Below are 21106 nucleotides of genomic sequence, written 5' to 3' on the forward strand. Positions count from 1 at the left end.
CCACAACGAGGACAGTCCCGCTGTCCCTATGCGGGACTATTGCTATGAAAATCTACTTTATGTCAAAAACTAACATACACAATCACAACGTAGATTTCCAATGAGAAAGTTCTGAATTGGCTAGCATGAGCTGTTGATGCCTTGTATAAAAAGCACATGCAAAAATGGCAAATGTGATTGTGCTTACAACTTTTTGTGCATAGCCATGGCAAAGGACTACAGAATTATAATTATCCATTTAGCCATAGATATTTCCCACTTTGGGCTGTGAACAAAATGTGAAATGTTTAACTAGAGTGTTTAATTACAGTTTCTTATGTGTCACAGAGAATTTGTTCTTATTACTTTTTGCATGAATTCATAGATTCACCCATAGACAACTGCAAATGACCCATTGTCCTTGTTCATGTGTTTTTAATTCATTTTCTGCTAAGAAGTACTCCATAGGAATAATAGTTAGGACTCTTTCAGTCTTTCCATTCTGTTTCGGCTATTACAGGGATCGCAATGTCCACTGTGAACCTAGCCTTCCATTATACAACTTTGCATGCGTTTTCTGCGCTGGACATAACATGGGATTCTAATAAGTGTGCTCTCTGCCTGCGATGCAAGCAGATAATTTCACCAAGCCCTCTGCAGTATAACACAGATTGCTTTTCAAGCTCTCACCTCCTAGGAGTTCACCACAAGCTTGCTGGGCAATCTGTAACCCTTTCTGTTGTTTGCTTGGCCTCCGTTTATCTGGCTGTAGACATGCAGTCATTAGAACAATGGTGAGAGAGCAGATAGAGTTGTTTTCTACAGACCCTGCCTCTGCTCTGCATCATGCTATGCACATTTGCCAGACACAACCCTCTAATAGCTCTGTAATTTCTGCCCCCTGAACGGAAACCTGAGATGAGTAAAAAAAAAGTTTTATACACACCTGGGGCTTCCTCCAGCCCCCTTCAGGCTGATCTGCCCCTCACCATCTTCCCATGCCGCCTGCATTCTCCGCTAGATGACCCACTCATTTCGCAAGTCTAAGTGTACTGCGCATGTTTGTTCCTGCCAAGCAAGCACGCTCTGTCGTGCAGGGGCGTAGCTAGGGGTGGGCGGGGTAGGACAAGTGCCCCCGGGCGCTGGGTCCCTAGGGGCGCCCAGCTGTGACCTGTGTTTTTTTTTTATTTATTTACCTGGTTACTACCACTGGGGACACCTATAGACCTGGTTACCTATACTGGGGGCACCTATTTTGGGGAAACTGCTGCCAGATTAACTGTATTTTTGGGGAACCGCTGCTGCCAGATTAAGTGTATTTTGGGGAACAGCTGCCAGATTATATGTATGTTGGGGGAACCACTGCTGCCAGATTGTGTCTATTTTGGGGCAACCATTGTCAAATATCTGTATTTTGGAGGAACCTCTGCCAAATTACATGTATTTTTGGTGAAATGCTGTCAGATTACATGTATTTTGGGGGGAAACACTATGGCAGAGCTCAAACTTCCCTGCCAGACCTTTTACACCACTGCTAAGGTCATGTATATTTGGCCCCACCCATTACCATGCCGACGCCCCTTTTTTGACCTTACAGGGCGCATTAATAGTCTTTGTCCCCGGGCACTGGAAACCCTAGCTACGCCTCTGCGTGCTCCCATCGTCGGGAGACTTTTGTGCCTGCACAGTACTACTGCGCCTGTGCCGAATGTTGTGACTTGCGAAATTACCGGGCTGCCTAGCAGAGGATACAGGCGGTGTGGGATGAAGGCTAAGGAACGATCAGCCTGAAGCAGGCTGGAGGAAGCCCTAGGTGTATATAAAACTTTATTTTACTTGTATCAGGTACACTTGAAGCCCGCAGTTCACATTGTTGCAAACAAGATCTGGCCCTGCCTGTCTCTCCTTGTTTTTCCTTTTATAAAGGATCTCCCAAGACTGTGGGAATATCCTCCCAAGCTGTGCTCCCTCTTTAATCATTTATATAGCAACAGAATAAATCCCTCAAAATACCACATTTCAAAATCCTCCTTATCTGCCAGCAGGACTGCTTACAAGGGCAGAGATCAGCTATTTTACTTGTTTCTTCCACCTAACAAAGTTTACAACAGCCAGCATTCTTCTAAATACAGCTGCTGATCCATTGGCTTCTGTAGCCAGGTAATGGCTGTTAGAAATGTTGTCAAGTGGATTAAACAAAGACACAGGTGACGAACTCCATTCCTCGTGGGCCATATTCATGCCAGTGCTTAGGGTGGACTTAGAAATTGTAAAATGGGTTCTACTTGATGAAGCACACCTTTCCTGATTCAGTCCTATCAATTTGAGCTGTGCCAAAAATGTGTGAGGACATCGGCCCTTGAGGACTAGAGATGGCCCAAACCATTCGCAAGCGAACAGGCCATGGGGAATGACCTCGGGAGGATTTCTGCATTCATCATATTATACATTACTGTGCAGGGGCTTTCCCAGCAGCCGCGCGTCCTTGATAGCGCACCCACAGCTGGGAGCACGCTGTGCATGCACATGACGTCACGGCCACGCAGAGCATTTTCAGCTGCGGGTGCGTGTTCAAGGATGCCCGGCTGCCGGGAAAGTGTCTGCGCAGTAATTCATAATATGACGAACGCAGAAATGCCCCCAAGGTCATTCCCCATGGCCTGTTCGCTTGCGAATGGTTCGGGGCATCTCTTTTGAGGCCTGGAGTTTGACAACCTTGATAAAGGAAGAGGGGGATCCCTGTCCCTATCCAAAGATGAGTGGCTGTCAAATATTAAAAGGTGGTTCTAAAGCCTCATTCTCACCGCAACAACCCAGGAAGATGGATCTAGCGACGTCTCCCTCTTGACGAGTGTCCAGTGATTTATTTTCCTGCTGGCAGGTATGTGCAACTTCACAACGGTACACAATGGGCATGAACGCAAAGTCAAGCAATTGCGGTACTTTGCGCAGTGTTGTCGGGAATCTTAACGATCCGATCCTACATGACGGTCGTTTACCGCAGCGCAACGCTAATCGATGTTTGCGTGATCATGTGCCTGTACCCACCTCACAACGTCACATAAATGACCATTTGGCTCTCAAAAAATTCCCACTCGTCGGAAAAATCATTGGGAAGATCGAGACGTGGTGAATGTTCTATCTATTCCATTCACAGACAACTATGGTGTGGCATCAGCGCAGACATATGTTGCACAGTAACTAGCAGGATGAAATGCAGAGCTCACAGACAGCCTGTTCTGATTACAGGGCAATAAGGCTGTTTACTTGGGGCTGGTTACAGGGCGATAAATAGTGAAACAGAAAGTGTGTTATCCCCTCTGCGGTTTCTCTGTTTGTAACCAGATGTCACAGCTGAGTGAGGGTCGTTTGGTCTGTAATTTGTTTCTGGAGGAGCGGTTTATTTCTCTTTCATACACTGCTCATTTCATCCTCTGCTGCCGCTCAAGACATTTACCACAGAGCATGCTTTCTAAATCAGTGCTTGGAGCATGGATGCTGTCAGATGCCTGAACATGAGCAGGATTCTGTAATGACTCACTGGAAGTAATAAAGTGTTGCTAAATAACAGATAAGTGCTGATTTCTACAACATACATACTGTACAATGATGTGTTGCAGTTATTAATAGGCAAATTGCATTCTCCTATTAAAAGCAGTTATAAGTGAACCCTTGTTTTCCTCATTCTATGTGAAGGTTCTGTTCAGATGTGAAGGTCCTGTTCAGATGGATGGTTGGGAAGCAGCCCAGTTACCGCTTCTCTTCCAACTGTAATTAGGCACCGACAACCAGGTACCTAATATCCACATGGCTTTGTAGAGCATGTGCAACAGTTAGCAGATTTTTTATATAAAGGTAAAACACTGCTGCACTAACCCACAAATCCTTCATTGCAACAGTAACTTCTCTGGATTAGCAATAATTAACAGTTTTACCAGGTTCTCGTGGGTGTTCTGCAGTATAACATAAGTAAAGTTTAATATGCAAAAAAAGCATCTGCTGCTCAGCAAAATAGCTGGTTGGTTCTGATCCTGTATGTTTCCAGTTAAAGGGAACCTGAGACGAGAAGCGTCTCAGGTTCCATACTTACCTGGGGCTTCCTTAAAGAGACTTAGAGATGAGTCAAGTGGCCTTTTTTTTTTACTTATGCTGGACTTCCTCAGCCCCATAAGCATGGATGCGTCCCTCGCCGTCCTCCCGCAGTCCTCCTGGAATCCTCCATTCAGCCGCAATCAACCCCTGGTACTCGGCTCAGTCACACTCAGTCTGACATCAGCCAGGGTCTTCGGCGCTTACGCAGAAGGTCTGCACATGCACAAAATGCGATGACGTCACTGATTCGTATACCACAGAAGATTGCGGCTTAACGGAAGGCACTCAGGAGGATGGCGAGGGACGCAGCCATGATTAAAGGGCTGGAGGAAGCCCCAGGTAAGTAAAAAAATGGCCACTTCACTCATCTCTGATTCTCTTTAAACCCTGTTAGGGCTGCTTGTACCTCACCATCTCCCTGAGTGGCTCTGGTTCCTGACAATTCAGCCTGAAAGCTTGGCCAAGTCACGGTTTGTCATTCATGCACGGCCCGCCCAGACGCGCTCCCACATCACGCTCCTGCCCCCAGGAACGTTCTCTAGGGACTGGAGTGCAACAAGGTGAGGAAGCCCCAGGTAAGTATGGTTCCTAGGATGCTTCTCGTCTCAAGTACACTTTAAGTCCTTTGCACCTGCAACCAGACAAACTTGAGATGGTGCATTATGCAGGTATCATAACATGGCTACCAATACACCCTGTATTCCACTATACCAGCACAGCACCTGTGTTTAGTAAGGGTGGTCACTCCATGCACCCCCTATACATACAAGGCTCACAAGATAAACAACTCAGGCATCTAAAAATATCCTGCAAGGACCTGCTTCTGCACTCTGTAGTTTAGCTTGATGTTGATCATAACATACCATTAAATTTAATCGTCATTAAAAACTCAGGATTGCACTCACAAGTGTAGATCAGTTTGACAGCATGTTATGTTTGATCAGAAAGTTATATTTGATCATCAGGTTTGGGCTCCTGCGGCGTCCCATATCCGCCCACTGTTTGATCCTCCCGTGCAGTCTACGATCCACCTGTGTACCTCCCACTGGTATCCACTTTTAAAAAGTTTGCAAGCCTTGCTCTGATTAGCTACATCCAATGCGTTTCGCCATCACTATCACAGGGCCCCTGATGAGTCTGATAGTGATGACGAAACGTGTTGGACGGAGCCAACCAGAGCATGGCTTGCAAATTTTTAAAAGTGGATACCAGCGGGTTTTGTTGAGGTGGTTAAACAAACAGATGCAGCATCTGAGAAAGCAGGGTCTATTGCGGAGGTTTCACAATGCCTGATAACTGCAAATCAAAACCATCCTTTGAATACTCTATCAATGATAACGCACAGGGATGGTGGTTGATTGTGGGTTTTATTTAAGCTGTCAACCAACCAGTAACCATATAAATGCTGTAAAACTGTCTGTGTGAATAGTACTATATAGTTTACAAAATACTCTGGAAGTCCTAAAAACTTATTCTGTATTGTCATACACAGTACTGAATTATGACAACATTCTTCCTCATTTGTGGTTGGTTAGCTCTATGTTCGTCATGCCACAAGAGCTTTAACACTGACCTGTTACCAGCAGGGATGCTCATCAGATGCTCTCACAAGTAATCACGAATGATTACTTGTGATTCAAATGAGGTTTAATTGGCACAGGTGTGCGGCAGGGATACAAGGGGTTATTTACCCATAATTCCGCCGTCCGCCCTGTGTTCCAAAGAGCTTGCATGCGTCCTATTGGTCGCGTTGCAAGCCTCACACTGGCACACTTCCTCCTTCAAGCCGGAAGGAGGAAGTGCGCCGGTGTGTGTGTGTGTGTGTGTGTGTGTGTGGGGGGGGGGGGGGGTTACACCCTCGCTCGGAGAGCTATGTACAACAATTGATTTTGTTGCTCATAGAACAGCTTTAAAAGAACTAGTGGCTGTTCCTTGTTTATAGTAAAACTGACCTGACCTAACAAAAAGAATAGTTAGATACTCACCTACAGAGAGGGAAAGCACTGCATCCCATAGAGCCTTCCTGGTCCTCTCTCTGTACCCTCGGTCCACCTCTGCCCCCCCCCACCCTCCATTGAAGTTATTTGACCCACTGCTCCAATACACCTTAGAGAGTCCTTGTGAAGGCTTTAGAATTATATGCGCCCCCGTGTACTTCCACTGATGAGCAGATCCATACTATGCATGCACAAGTTCCGACATATGTGCATGTGCAGTATAGATGTCCCTTCCGAGGAGTCCTGAAGGTGCAGAGTTTGAATGCTGGAATGGGGACATAGAAAGAGAACCGGGGAAGCTCTATGGCATACAGAACCTTTCCTCTCCATAGGTCAGTATCTAACTATTTTTTTAGGTCGCTTCACATTTTCTTTAAAAATGCTCAAAGTACAGTATGAATCACTAAGACAATTTATAACCAAAATATTATAAATATGAACAGAAATAATTATACAAAAAATACTATTCAAAAGATAAATATATCGGAAGCAAAGCAGATAAGTAAAAACATTTTCAGGTGTACCACATGTCCTTTTTATTGTTTGTCTGAATATTAAATTAATAAAGAAACAAATTAATAAAATAACTCAATTCTGAAAGCTACAGTGTAAACCAATACTGATAAGAGCAAAAGTTGACTGGTGTTGATTTTAATCTCAGGTATGCTGCATATTTTAAATGCAAGTATGTTCTTTAGCTCTGTGGATAGAGAGCAGACATGATAGTTTATACTAGCCTTTTTATTTATTTATTTTTTTACACATTGATCAGATCCTCAGAGACGGCCAGCGGTATGTTTTCTACCAGGGGAACAGTCTGCAGTCATCACTGCTCACTGGCAAGCCACACCCCCTTTCCCTTTATCTATTTATGATAATTAAAGACACCAAATATTTCATATATTATTCATTTGTTTCTACTCTGGCACAATAATGTATTGTTAGCAATATGTATAATTCAGAAATATGTAATGTCTTCATTATTTAAAACACATATAACAATACATGATGCATATAAACAGATATATAAGTATATTACAGGATATTTGAGATGCATTCATATCACTATTGTTCTGGTAACATAGTTTTACATAATTTGTGTGTTTTAGTAATTCAATGTGTATTGGCAGCACACATCTAACTTGGATGAAACTGATTGTTATGGAGATGCTAAGTTGTGAAAAATTGCAGCAGACAGGAAAAGCAGCAGAACATTTATTAGTAATAGAAAGTAAATGATGTGAATATCATATACAGTGAGTAGAAATACTTTGATACATGTATGGGAAGAATGCAGAATCAGTCAGGACGCTGAACGTGTCTGTTTCAGGGAATCTTGAGCAATAACATCCTACAATCAGAGAGCTTGCATTTTTTGGCGTGCCTTCCTCCCCCTGTCAGAGTGTTACTCGCTTTTCTTCCCTTGGGATCCTGCGATTTGCTTCAGGGCACAAAGTGAATGATCCAGTAACACAGAAATCTCAGAGTCCTCTTTAGTGGTCCCACGAGAAGACAGATCTGAGAGTGCTAAGCACAGAAGATGCCTGCAGCAAAGTCAGTGCTGGAACAGGAACCTGACAGGGTTGGATGTGGGATTAGGGATGGTATTGGGATGCAAACAGAGTGATGGCATCCTCATCTTTACACTTTGTTTCTTAATTTGTTAGCTTGTATAGTCTAGCTTTGCTGAAATGAATTAGCCTCATTAGAAAATCTTGTCTGATGAATAAAATCATCACTGTATGTAGCAGAGGGCTTGGGATCAAATATATATGTCATTCAAACACGGCTCACAATGAACATTAAAGCCTGGCCCTATCCTTGATTAAACCTAAAGATCAGTTTTTATGTATATTTAAAGCAAACACTCTGGGCATAGGTTTTGCACATATTATGTTATCAAACATACATACATTCCTAATGGCGTGAGGAGGGCTGTTTTAATTCAGAATTATAAATTATAGCAGTGGTGCTGATCTGGCTACAGTGCTGACTCCCATTGAGTGGGCTTCTCCTGCTGTGTAATCAAACGGCTGTGACGTTCACACAGAGCAGTCTGAATCTGATAGCTACTGCTCTGTTTGATGCTGATGATGTCAGTGCAACATCAGCTAGCCAAAATAGCTAGAAATGGCAAGGACGTGAAATACACACACACACACACACACACACACACACTTACACACCTGCAAACACACACACACACACACACACACACACACACACACACACACACACACACACACACACACACACACACACACACACACACACACGCACTTACACACCAGCAAATACACACCTGCAAACACACACACACACTTATACACCTGCAAACACACACACACACACATTTACACACCTGCAAACACACACCTGCAAACACACACACTTACACACCTGCAAACACACACACACACACACACTTACACACCTGCAAACACACACCTGCAAACACACACACATACAAACACGAATATACTCACATTCACACGCACATGCACATGCACACAGCTGTGTACACACATCCAATTTTGATTGGCCAATTATTCCACTTCCATGTAGTATAAGGGCCAACAGATTTTGAATACCATGAACATATTTTTTGGTAAGCCCTTAAACTACATGGAGGCAGTAAAATTGGCCAGTGATTGAACAGTCAAAGGTGAATGTGTGTACTAGGCTTTACACACCTTTCTGACACACGCACACATACATATACACACACACCCCTGTCACACTTTGTAGGGGCTCTCACATTTGTGTATACATGTGTATACACATCTGCATACAACATGTGTATACACATCTGCATACAATCACAAACTCACATATGCACTCAAACACACCTATCACACATAATTACAACCACATACTGTATGTGTGTACTCACAAACATTACACGTGCACTAAAAACATAGATATGTATTTTATATTACCTGTAATAATATAATGTATTACTGTAAAACAACTTTGTAAGCTGACTATGCAGCAAGGCATTTAGGTATGTTACGTAAAATCATATAAAGGATCTTTGGTATAAATTAATGATACAAAAAGTATTTTATACAAATGATGTAAGTATTTTTACTATATAGACTTAAATCTTAAACACCCCTTAACCTTGCAATATATTTTACTAATATCTCTTGGGTCTATTAACTATTACATTTTTAATATTCCAAAAAACAGTGTATCTCCAATCAAGCATCCTGCTTTTTTAACTTTTCATTTAAGTTTCAAGGACATCCAGGACAAACAATGCCACCAGCCCCTGTTTGAAATGAAAACGCCATTGGCGTCCATTGCCGCCGTCTCCGTGGCAACACAGTAACCATTAATTTTCAATTAAAGTAGACAAAAAGCTCGATGACAGCTCTGGGTCTGCTGAAGATGTCAAGAATCTGTATTAATATACAGCAAGAGAGTATAATTGTGTGTCCATCTTCACGAACAACAAAGATGGGGGATAATTAGCGGCTAGAAAGCCACTCTGTAATTTTGTGCTTATTGTCACCACAGCCCAGCACATTAGCATAAATTAAAAGCTGGTTTATTCCTATTTAAGTGTCCTTACATTTTCAGATTTTTCTATTAACTCTGTGTTATTTACTAGTGTCACATCAAACAAAAAATATGAAATCAATGAAAGGACTTTAGCATCCAATTTTAATGTACAGCTGGTTGAAACTGTCTATTCAACGTTTCAGGTATTCTGGATGTGTGTAACTTTTGAAAACATCTGAAATGACCAGTATGTAGAGAGTGATGACATTTGTCCTATTTTATATGTAGCTTATAGCTTCCAATAAAAGATGATGTTATGTGCAGATCAATAGTTTGGGGCATACCAAATTTTATTGCAGAAATTGTCTTTAGAATGTGAGCGCCACTTTTGTTGTTGTGCATTTTTCGCTATAATTTTAGTGAGCAGGGTCAGGTTTAATGGGATGTTCAATTTAAAATTTAGATTAATTTGGGGGTGAGGTGAGGGTTAGGTGGATGGGTTGGGTTATTTTTTTTATTATTCTGCTTGTGATTTGGTGCAGAAACAGATGTACCCAAAACACTTGCAAGTTTTTTAAACGTTTAAGAGCAATGCACCATATCATTTGCTAGTATTTGGTCACTATTTCAGAGGTGCTCAGTACTCATTCGCTATTGTTCTGCTCTTTGAAGTGTTTATTGTATCTGGAACTTGAGAAATCTGAGCCAAAAAATTCAAAGGGCCCTTTTACGCTGAAAAATCACGATTGCAAACGCACAGTGATTTTTCTATTTTATGTACACCAAGGGGTTATTACATGATCGGTTGTTTTTAAGGTGCGATGGCGTATTTCTAACGGGTTATAGAAAAATAAACTCAAATACAGCAAGAATGCAGCATGCACTGCATTTTGGGGAAAAACTGCACTGCATCAGTGGAAAAAGAACACTGCCATTACTATTATAATCATGCCATCCTTGATCAGACGATTTAATAATTAAATCAAATTGCTCAGTGGAAAAAAGCTTTGAGTCTCTGCATTAATGTAAAATTATAAAGGATTGTGAATGTGTTTTATAAAAGAATTTTTTTTTGAATATTTAAAGTGGTATTGAGCTTGCATTGAGAACAGCGCACATTCAGATACCTGCTGGCTTAGGGGAAGGGGTAATATCTACACAAAAAAAATGCATACTAACCTACCTTAATCATCTTTTCTTCCTGGCTCTGCTCCCTTTTTTCTTTCTTTGGCAACCAAGAAAGTGGCTGAGCCTCATGGCCCCCTCATACTCTGCTGACCAGATAATCATGCTTGGGTAATATCTAAATGTCCAAATAATGCGTTAAAAAGCTGCTGAAATGGTTGCAAAGTATGCGGGGGTCTAAAAACCAGTACGACCTGCAGGGCTGACTGTCAGCAGCAGTGTTGGACTGGGAGGTGGTAAAGCTGAAGAAATCCACTTGCTGGCCAAGCAGCAGTAATCAGGTGTTGCTGCTCACAGTAAAGACTTGCTGCAGGTTTCTATTGGGAGTAATAACACAGGGTTGCTGCTGCTTGGCCAGCAGGTGGATTTCCTCAGTTTTTCCACTTCCCAGTCCGACACTGGTCAGCAGGGCTGACTGACTGTCATCTCTGTAATACTCAGATTAAGAATTGGGGTGGAAGGTGTTGGTTACTAAGCTTCGTACACATGCTTGATTAAAGTTGGCTGAGGTGGCCAATAACAAGGTGTGTGTACAGAGGCCCCTGACCACCGACCCCCAACCCACATCAACTCAGCCTCTGCAATGGCTGATCCCTTTGTGCATGCCGCTCTACTGCCCACCACGTGACATCATGCAAATGCTGCTCCATCGTCCTTCCATCACCCCACCTCATAGCAACAGAGTGCATTGCCAGATATACAGCTGACTTTGCATCTGTGCAGCCTGTCTGAGTGATGTTGCCTGAGGGATCGGGACCTGATCCACAACAGGCGACATCCATCATAGGTGTGTACGCACCTTTAGACAAACTGGGCTTATTGACTTGGAAAGGACATGTCGCTGCCCTGAAACCACCTGGGTAACTGTCTCCACCTCTCCCATGCTACTTTTGAGCCATGTCCCCCACCTAACCTAACTCCAGCCCCTGGCTAGTTGAATCCAATCCTCTCCTACGACCTTAACTGCATCTCCACTGTTCAGCTCCTTGTCGGTCCCCGACCGCTAATCTCCATCTTGGTCGCTCCACCGCTAATCTCTTAGAAGTACCTAATTAACACACATGAACATTTCCCAGGACTGTGTGAAATCTTTTTATTTCTAGCTCTGTACAAAAAGACAAGAGGCCATGAACTGTACATGGAGGAAAGGAGATTTTGCCACCTGTTTAGAAAGGTTTTATTCACAGTAAGAGTCGTTAAAGTTATATAGTTTGGTTGAAAAAAAAGCATCTGTCCATCAAGTTCAAGTTATAGAATATCTTACCACTAGAAGTACAGTAGTTATGGCAAATTTTATACTTGCATTTAAATTGGGCTTGGATACTTTCCTCGAAGGACCTCCACATTTGTGATTGCTACGTGTTGGAAGGTGATGCATTGATCCGATCAGGAAGATACTTTCTACCATAGTGCAGAACAAACTAAAGCCACAAGGGTAGAACTTATCAGATGAAGAGGTTTGATTTGATGACTGACAAAGCCACTCTAAAATGTGTGCTGTGTGTTTCGGGTCTCTTCTCCCCCTGCTGGCTGCTTCTTCCCTTCTGTTTCCTGGTGCTCCCGTGAAATGTAATGTAGGGGTCAAATATTAGAGTCCTCTAGTGGTTACATCAAGCCTAGTGTCTGCTCCTCTGCATTACATTATACATGTGCCCCAGGACTCAGAAGTGAAGGAAAAGCCAACAGGGAGAACAGAGACTGGGACCACAGGGCAGGAAGGTGAGAGCCCACTACACAGCATGGCCGGGGGGGGGGGGGATGTGAGGACAACCGGCATGCTGAAATTAATTGAAGATCTATGTGTAGTGTGTGGAGGCAATTGATCAGATTCCTTTCTGATCATATAATGATTGTAGAGGGATCTATCTTTTGGCCATGTTAACCCATGTATGCCCACCTTATGCTAGGTACACAGGATGTGTTTTTTCAGTGGATTTTCCATTCAATTTTCGATTAATTTTTCTGGTCAATTTCCCGCTCGATTCTCTTATCTTTTCTTATCAATTTCCATTCACTTCTATGAGAAATCGAGCGGTAAAACGATTGAAAGTAATATCAACATGACGGAAACGATCTATTGAACGCATCTATCGAACGTAAAAACGTATCGTGTGTACCTAGCATTAGAGGTGGCCACTAATGATCCAATCTTTTTCATCCCATCTTACTATTTCTATGTAATATAAAGGACTGCCTAAAGTATCCATTCAATACATTCACTCAGTTTATTCTTCTGCTACATAGATCTGGTAAGATTGGATGAAAAAGATTGGATCATCGTCCTTTTAGATTGAACAAATTCTCCTTCCTGGGTCAGATGAAAATGTGCATGTTAGAAGGAATTTCTATTCATTGTTATGTTTAATTTAAACTATGGTAAGCGTGCAGTTTCATGACTTTATATGTTTACAAAATCCTATAGCATTTTTAATATAAAAAAGACTGGAACCATTTGCTAAAATTCATCAAACTTTATGGATGGTTTTTGCAGCCTATTTATCTTAGTCTTCTATGGGACTCTTTAGTCAATCAACTAATTGGACATGGAAAAATGTTCAAAGTGGAAGGGCTGAGTGAGTTGTGCATTGGCTCCAGATTGCAGAAGACCATTTTGCCAAGATTTCAGCTGTGGGGATCCAACAATAATCTCCATTTATGTAAGTATGGCTATTATACCCACACTACCTTGTGTTGGGTAATGCTTTTTTTTTTATAAACAAAGGTATTTAGAATTAGTTTTTTCTTATGGATACACTGTATTAGTGGTGAGTAGAAATTGCGCATCGTAATTCGCAACTACGCATCGTAATCATAATGCAAAATTTGCAGATTATGCGTTAAAAAAAATTGCATGGAAATATAATCGCTACTTGTAATTACACATGTTAGCGTAACTCATGCAAAATTTCACTCACATTACATGGCGGTTCCATAGACTTAAATGGCAGGTGAACTGCCGTCAACTATAGCGGTTAATAGCAAAGCACCCTTACGTGCTAGGAACACCAAATTTGCAGGGTATGTGGAAAAGGACAGTGGCTACAAGAGAACAAAAAATTTCAAAAAGACCTTATAGTTTTTGAATAAAATCGATTTTAAAGTTCTCGTGCAGGGTGTGGGAAATGTTTCAGTGGCCGCTAAATTTAGCCGTTAATAGTAAGGGTGATATCAGGGTGCTATGGGTGCTCAAGGGTGCCAGTGTGCGTGGGCACGATAAGTGCGGTGTGCAGGGAGGAGAGCAAAAAGGAGGGACTACGGAGCGGCTCTAGCTATACTCTGTATGGCTAAAGCCAAAAGCATCTTTGAATTTTGACTCCAAGGCTCCCTATTGGTCTTATAACAGGCCAGTGGGGATCAGTAGTGCATACACCCTAACACAGTTTAGTGCACACACTCCAATGTTTCTTGTTTTTGCTGTACTTTATCAACCAAATGTGCATGTACTCTTATAGCTAAAATTTTAAACCCCATATGTATGTGTCTATGTTCCCACTATTGTTTTATTCTTTCTGTAGAACTGCAGAAAATGATGGTGCCGTATGCTGGTAAATAAATAAATAAATAATATTAATAATAATAGTGTATATTAGAAACATTGAATTAACCCTTTCCACTCGTATGTCCCGCATAGCGGGACATCGCGAACTCCGCGTTGCACTCGTATGTCCCGCTATGCGGGACATCCCTGCAGTGGCGGTTTGCAGCGCATCGGGACCGCCGCAAACCGTCGATTACCATGCGACTATTTGTGGGCATGTATTAATACATGCCCACACTGTCAGTGCCCCCCAGCCCCATACCTAGTGGCCGGCATCATCGCTAGAAGGAAGTGACATTTAGATTTAAATGTCACTTCCGTTTCTTTCCTGTTTTTTTTTTTTTTTATAAAAAATAGCTGCTCATTCATTTTTGCAGATTCCATTCTGAAAAAATAAAAATCATTGCCAATTAAATTTTATTTTTCTTGCAGATTGCCTGCAAAGTAGTAAATAGAATGAATAGCATCCTATGGGATGGACTGGGGGAGGGTGTAAATAGTAGCCAGTATTTTATTGCTAATATGCCCAATCGAAATACCAAAGATTGCATTGTGTGTAGGGACAGTAAGACACCGGGTGGCGGGCATAAAACCACCTATTTTTGCGAAACTTGCTCACGCAGGCCCGGAATACACCCAGGAAACTGTTTTACAATTTACCATATCTTGGCTTTCTCCTCTGCTACCAGCCAATAGAAGATGCCAAACTGTCCAAATAAGGTATCAAATTAAATGTTATAATGTGTTCTTTAAAATAAGATATACCATGTAATGGTGTTATGTTCCATGTTAGAATGAGAGAGAGAGTAAGATGGAGAGCGCATTTCTTTTTTAAAAAACTCAGAGCAGAAACGACTTCCATTAGGAAAGAACTCCGAGTGGAAAGGGTTAATTGAATCAGATTGTGGTATTTAGGGTTATAGCATATATGGTATTCAATGTTAATAACATTTTATAAATAATTACAGTATAGTGTAGCCTGTATAATATTTAGTTAAAATGTTATGAAAAGTAGATAAATTGGTTAGCTCAGTAGTTCTGGGAGGTCATGTAACTTTTGCTTTTCCAGCTAATTAACACCTTTTTACTTTGGTTTAAGACGAGAGTAACTCATTATTGTACTGTATGTATCCCAGTTTAGGAATGATTAAACCTTAAGATTTGCCAACAACCTTTGACATGTGTGAAGGATTGGATATAACTGCTCCTTCCAATTCCTTTCCTTTAACCAGCAATGCTGGCTGTACGCAAATAGATCTTAATGTAGACTTCTGAAAGTGTACCTGAGGTGGTAAAATATTAAAAGTTATATAGTACATACCTGAATAATCTGTAAGGTCCCTAGACATTGTGTGGCCACAGCTAAGAGCATTCTGGGCATGTGCAGTTTGGAAACATTTGGAACAGCACTTGGCCAGGATGCTCCCTGCAGTGGTAAATACACGAAACCATGCATAAGTATGCACAAGAAGGGTGCATGGATGGACAGAGAAGTTCTCCAACAAGTGCACTCCCAACCCATTTCCCACAGGTCACATAATCATAACTTAGCTGCAACATTACAGGTGGACAGTCAAATGTATGCTGATATATTCTTGGTACTGTTTAGACAAGAGACACATGGCACTTTGAGTTTTTTCCTGACTTTCCTGTCTCCCTTACTTTTACATCTTTTGATTTTGCTTTTGCTTTGCTGTGCTTTTGCATAGAAAAAAGCAAGAAAAAGAAAATCAATACCAGTATTAAAATCATGGACAATTTTGTGGTATTCTAATAGCTAGTAATCTACTCATCCTGATAAGTGATGCAATAAAAAGCAAATATTCTATGTGTAAAAAGGATAAAGTATTACTTATTCTACAAAGATATCTTAAAATGACCTGGACACATTTGTTGGTACCCCTAAAAAGCATCTGATGCCACCCCATCTGCCAATCCCTCCATTGGCTGCCAAATATCCTAAGGATCCAGTTTAAGCTCCTCACCCTATCTTACAAAACTCTACATAAGTTGTCACCTCCATAATTTCCTCATTAATCTCAAGATACCATAACTCCCAAAACCTTTGCTCCTCCCATGAGACTCTGCTGTCCTTAAGCTTGCTCACCTCCTCTCGCTCTTACATCCAGGACTTCTCATGAGCATCACCTTTCCTTTAGGACTCTCTTCCACAGCCGATCAGTCATGCTACAAGGCTGGAAACCTTCAAATGAATTCTTGAAACACCTTTTCAGAAAAGCTTATAAATTGTGATAGGTACTGTAGCATTGGAGGCCCACTGCCTCATCCTCTAACTCCTTTGTCTCCTTACCTAGTGTCTCCAGTCCTCTACCCTCTAGATTTTATGCTCGCAAGGGCAGGGACCCCCTTCTAGTGTTGAACAGGTACCAGCTTTGCTGATGTCTCAACGCACACATTATCTATGTACTTGCACTTGTTCTGATTATATAGAGTTTTAAACTTTTAATATATCTATGCTCTTCACTGTTTGTTTTGTACTATGTCTATCACTACAGAAGATGTTGATGCTATGTAAATAAAAAATAATAATGATAAAATGGTTTAAAAAAAATTATTAGATTAGAGTAATAAGAGCATTCATCATTCAGCCTTTTAAAATGGAGAAAAGTAGTAATTCTACTGTCTTGTATCATTTGTGTCCTGCACTGAACATGAGCCAGCGAAAGCAGAGCAAAAGGAGAAAATTGTCTGAAGACAACAAATAGAAAGTCACAGACAAGCATGTTAAAATGTTAAAATCAAAGGCTAGAAGAACCAAATCAGTTAATTTACTTGCAGATTGCACAGACTTTGGGCACTGCCACATGTCACTGTAGAGATTGCAGCTAGGGTGGCACTGGGGCACTAATTTAAATTGGGTCCTGGCTAAACCGCAGCTATGGAAGGCGTCAGAGCTCAACTGTACAACAGCTGAACTCTGGCTTTCAAAAATAAGCTGTGGTAGCAACTATGTGGAGTTTAGAGATGGCCCGAACCTCCGATTTTCGGTTCGTGAACCTGGTTTGCGAACCAACCGCGAAAGTTTGGTTCGTGCAATAGACTTCAATGGGGAGGCGAACTTTGAAAACTAGAAAAAATTATGCTGGCCACAAAAGTGATGGAAAAGATGTTTCAAGGGGTCTAACACCTGGAGGGGGGCATGGCGGAGTGGGATACATGCCAAAAGTCCCAGGGAATAATCTGGATTTGACGCAATGCAGTGTTTTAAGGGCAGAAATCACATTGAATGCTAAATTGCAGGCCTAAAGTGCTTTAAAACATCTTGCATGTGTATACATCAATCAGGAAGTGTAATTAGAGTACTGCTTCACACTGACAGACCAAACTCACTGTGTAACGCACCGCAAACAGCTGTTTGCGTAGTGACGGCCATGCTGGACTGGTGCGCACCATGGCGAGAGTGCAGGCCATGGCGGTTTTCAAACCCTTATGGTCGCAGGGCTGTGGTAGCTCAATGATAGAAGAACAGTGACTGTCCAGCTGATCGAATTTGGTCTGTCCACAATGAAGCAACAACCTTATTATCTTTGGTGTGCCCCCCCTCAAGACACTCATATAGCCGGCGGTCATTGCTTCATTGTGATACGCAAGCCCCTTCACCGCGGCAAGGTAATGATCACAAAGGGGAATGGGCACATGTACATGCCTTTTGTTTTGTTGTTGAAGCTGCAGTGCAGCCAGAAAAATTAGGCAGGCATGTACACGCACCAGAAAAATTAGTATAGCGGCCACTGTATCCGCCTGTAGTCCTGACCCTGTTGGTGGTGGCGGAGAAGGCAAACGACCTGCAGGCAGAGATGCTGTGTGGGGAGCGACTTAGTTTTGGGGAAGGCAGCCAGTCACACGGCGTGCAGGCAGAGATGCTGTGTGTGGGGACTGACTTAGTCTCCAGGCGGGCAGTAGCCCTCCGGGATCCATGTCTCATTCATTTTGATAAAGGTCAGGTACTGAACACTTTTGTGACTTAGGCAACTTCTCTTACCAGTGACAATGCCTCCAGTTGCGTTGAAGGCTGTTCTGCATGTGCTGCATCCTTTCTGTCTTTTGGTGAGTTGGTAACATGTCCGCCACTTTGTGCCTATACCGAGGGTCTAGTAGCGTGGCCACCCAGTACAGGTCATTCCCCTTGAGTTTTTTTATACGGGGCTCCCTCAACAGGCTGGGCAGCATGAAAGACGCCATCTGCACAAAGTTGGACCCAGACGTACTATCCATCTCCTCTTTCTCTTCCACAGTGACGTCAGGTAAGTCCTCTTCCTCCCCCCGGCCACGAACAATACCACGGGAACGTTGAGCAGCACAAGCCCCCTGCTTCTGCCGCCGCCTCCTCCTCCTCCAAAGAAACACCTTCCTCATCATCCGAGTCTGACTCCTCTTTCCCACGCTACTCTTCCTCCTCCTCCCCCCTCTGTGCTGCTGCAGGTGTTGAGGAAACATCTGGTTCTGATGAAAATTGCTCCCACAACTGTTCCTGCTGTAACTGTTCCTCTTTACGCTCCTCCACAGCTTGATCCACCACTCTACGCCCAGCACGCTCCAGGAAGTAAGCGTCCGCTGATGGTGCCTTCACTGCAACACACCAGGTTGGTCACCTTCTCAAACAGCTGCATGAGCCTGCATGCATTTCACATCAGTGTCCAGTTGTTGGGCCACAACATCCCCATCTCCCCAGATTGTGTCCTTTTACTGTAAATGTACAGTTACTGGGTTAAAGGGTTTCTCCTGTTCTAGCAGGCGAGAGAACATGACCAGGGTCGAATTCCAGCGAGTCGGGCTATCACATACCAAGCGTCTCACCGGCAATTTGTCTATTCGCTGAATGCAAAACGTGCCATGGCCGTGTAAGACCGCCTGAAATGCCCACACAACTTCCTGGCCTGCTTCAGGACGTCCTCTAAGCCTGGGTACAGGCACAAATCTTTGAATGACTAGATTGAGCACATGTGCCATGCAGGGTACATGTGTCAGCTTTCCCAAATTCAAAGTGGTAAGGAGTTTGCTGCCGTTGTCACACACCACGTTACCGATCTCCAGCTTCTGCGGGGTCAGCCACTGATCCACCTGTTTGTTAAGAGCAGCCAGGAGAGCTGCTCCAGTGTGACTCTCCGCTTTGAGGCAAGACATGTCTAAGATGGCGTGACACCGTCGTACCTGGCTTGCAGCATAGGCCCTGGGGAGATGGGGCTGTGTAGCTGGAGAGGAGATTGCGGCACCAGCCAAGGAGGAGGAGGAGGATGACGACAGTGAAGAGGATGTTGCAGGCAGAGAGCAGGTGGCAGGAGGCCTGCCTGCAAGCCGTGGAGGTGTCACAAGTTGGTCTGCTGCACAGCCACATACTCCCTGCTTGTCAGCGGTCACCAGGTTGACCCAATGGGCTGTGTACGTAATGTACCTGCCCTGATCATGCTTGGCAGACCAGGCATCCATGGTCAGGTGGACCCTTGACCCAACAGATGGCATTGCTCCGATCTGAGGCAGACACATGAAAAAATGTCCAAACCCGCTGAGCCCCCTGGGGTGATGGCACTATGGTGGCATCAGCAGCTGACATTGAAGGGCATGTTGGCTGGCTGTACATAGGTGGCGATACATGGCGCTGGACACTGCCACCAGCTGTTTCTGATGACGAGCTCCCCCTGCTTCTTTCAGGAACTCGTCTCCTTCTACTCCTCTCTGACTCCCCCTCTGAACTGTCCCCTTGGTCATCTTGTCTCTTAGGAACCCATGTGGGATCCATATCATCATAATCATCATAATCATCCTGCCCAGCTTCGCTTGCCTCAGACACCTCCAAAACTGCACCAACAGCAGGTACTTCATCCTCCTCCTCCTCACACATTACGTCCATAGTGTCGCCTAACTCACACATATGAGGTGGTGTAACTTGCTTAGCGCCTTTATCTTGTTGTTGCATTAGTGGCTGTGAATCAATGATTTCACCACCAAATAACTCCTGCGAAGTGTCAAATGCAGCAGATGTGGTGTTTGTAGTAGCGCTGGTGGCTGCGGAAGATGAGGTGTTCTGTGTTAAATAGTCAACCACGTCCTGACAATCTTGGGAGTTGATGGCACGTGCCTTCTTTTGAGCACTGTACTTTGGGCCAGGGCCGCACGAAATCACATCAACACGAACTCGCACAGACCTGCCGGGTGGCCTTCCTCTGGGTCTGCCTCTACCTCTTCCTCTACCTGTTTTGTCCGTTTTGTCCATATCGCGGGGGATGAAGTGAAAGGTATGCACTGACTTGACTGTATGCACGGAGTGGTATATCACACTGGGTGCACTCACGTAGGTAGGTGGGTGCACTGAACTAAACAGGTAGGTATATGCAGTGATGAGGTGGGTGCACTGAACAGAACAGGTAGGTATATTCAGTGATGAGGTGGGTGCACTGAACACAACAGGTAGGTATAATGCAGTAATGAGGTGGGTGCACTGAACACAACAGGTAGTTATATGCAGTGATGAGGTGGGTTCACTGAACACAACAGGTAGGTATATGCAGTGATGAGGTGGGTGCACTGAACACAACAGGTAGGTATATGCAGTGATGAGGTGGGTTCACTGAACACAACACGTAGGTATATGCAGTGATGAGGTGGGTGCACTGAACACAACAGGCAGGTATATGCAGTGATGAGGTGGGTGCACTGAACACAACAGGTAGATATATGCAGTGATGAGGTGGGTTCACTGAACACAACAGGTAGGTATATGCAGTGATGAGGTGGGTGCACTGAACACAACAGGTAGGTATATGCAGTGATGAGGTGGGTTCACTGAACA

This window comes from Hyperolius riggenbachi, chromosome 2 (assembly GCF_040937935.1).
Source record: "Hyperolius riggenbachi isolate aHypRig1 chromosome 2, aHypRig1.pri, whole genome shotgun sequence".
Lineage (NCBI taxonomy): Eukaryota > Metazoa > Chordata > Amphibia > Anura > Hyperoliidae > Hyperolius > Hyperolius riggenbachi.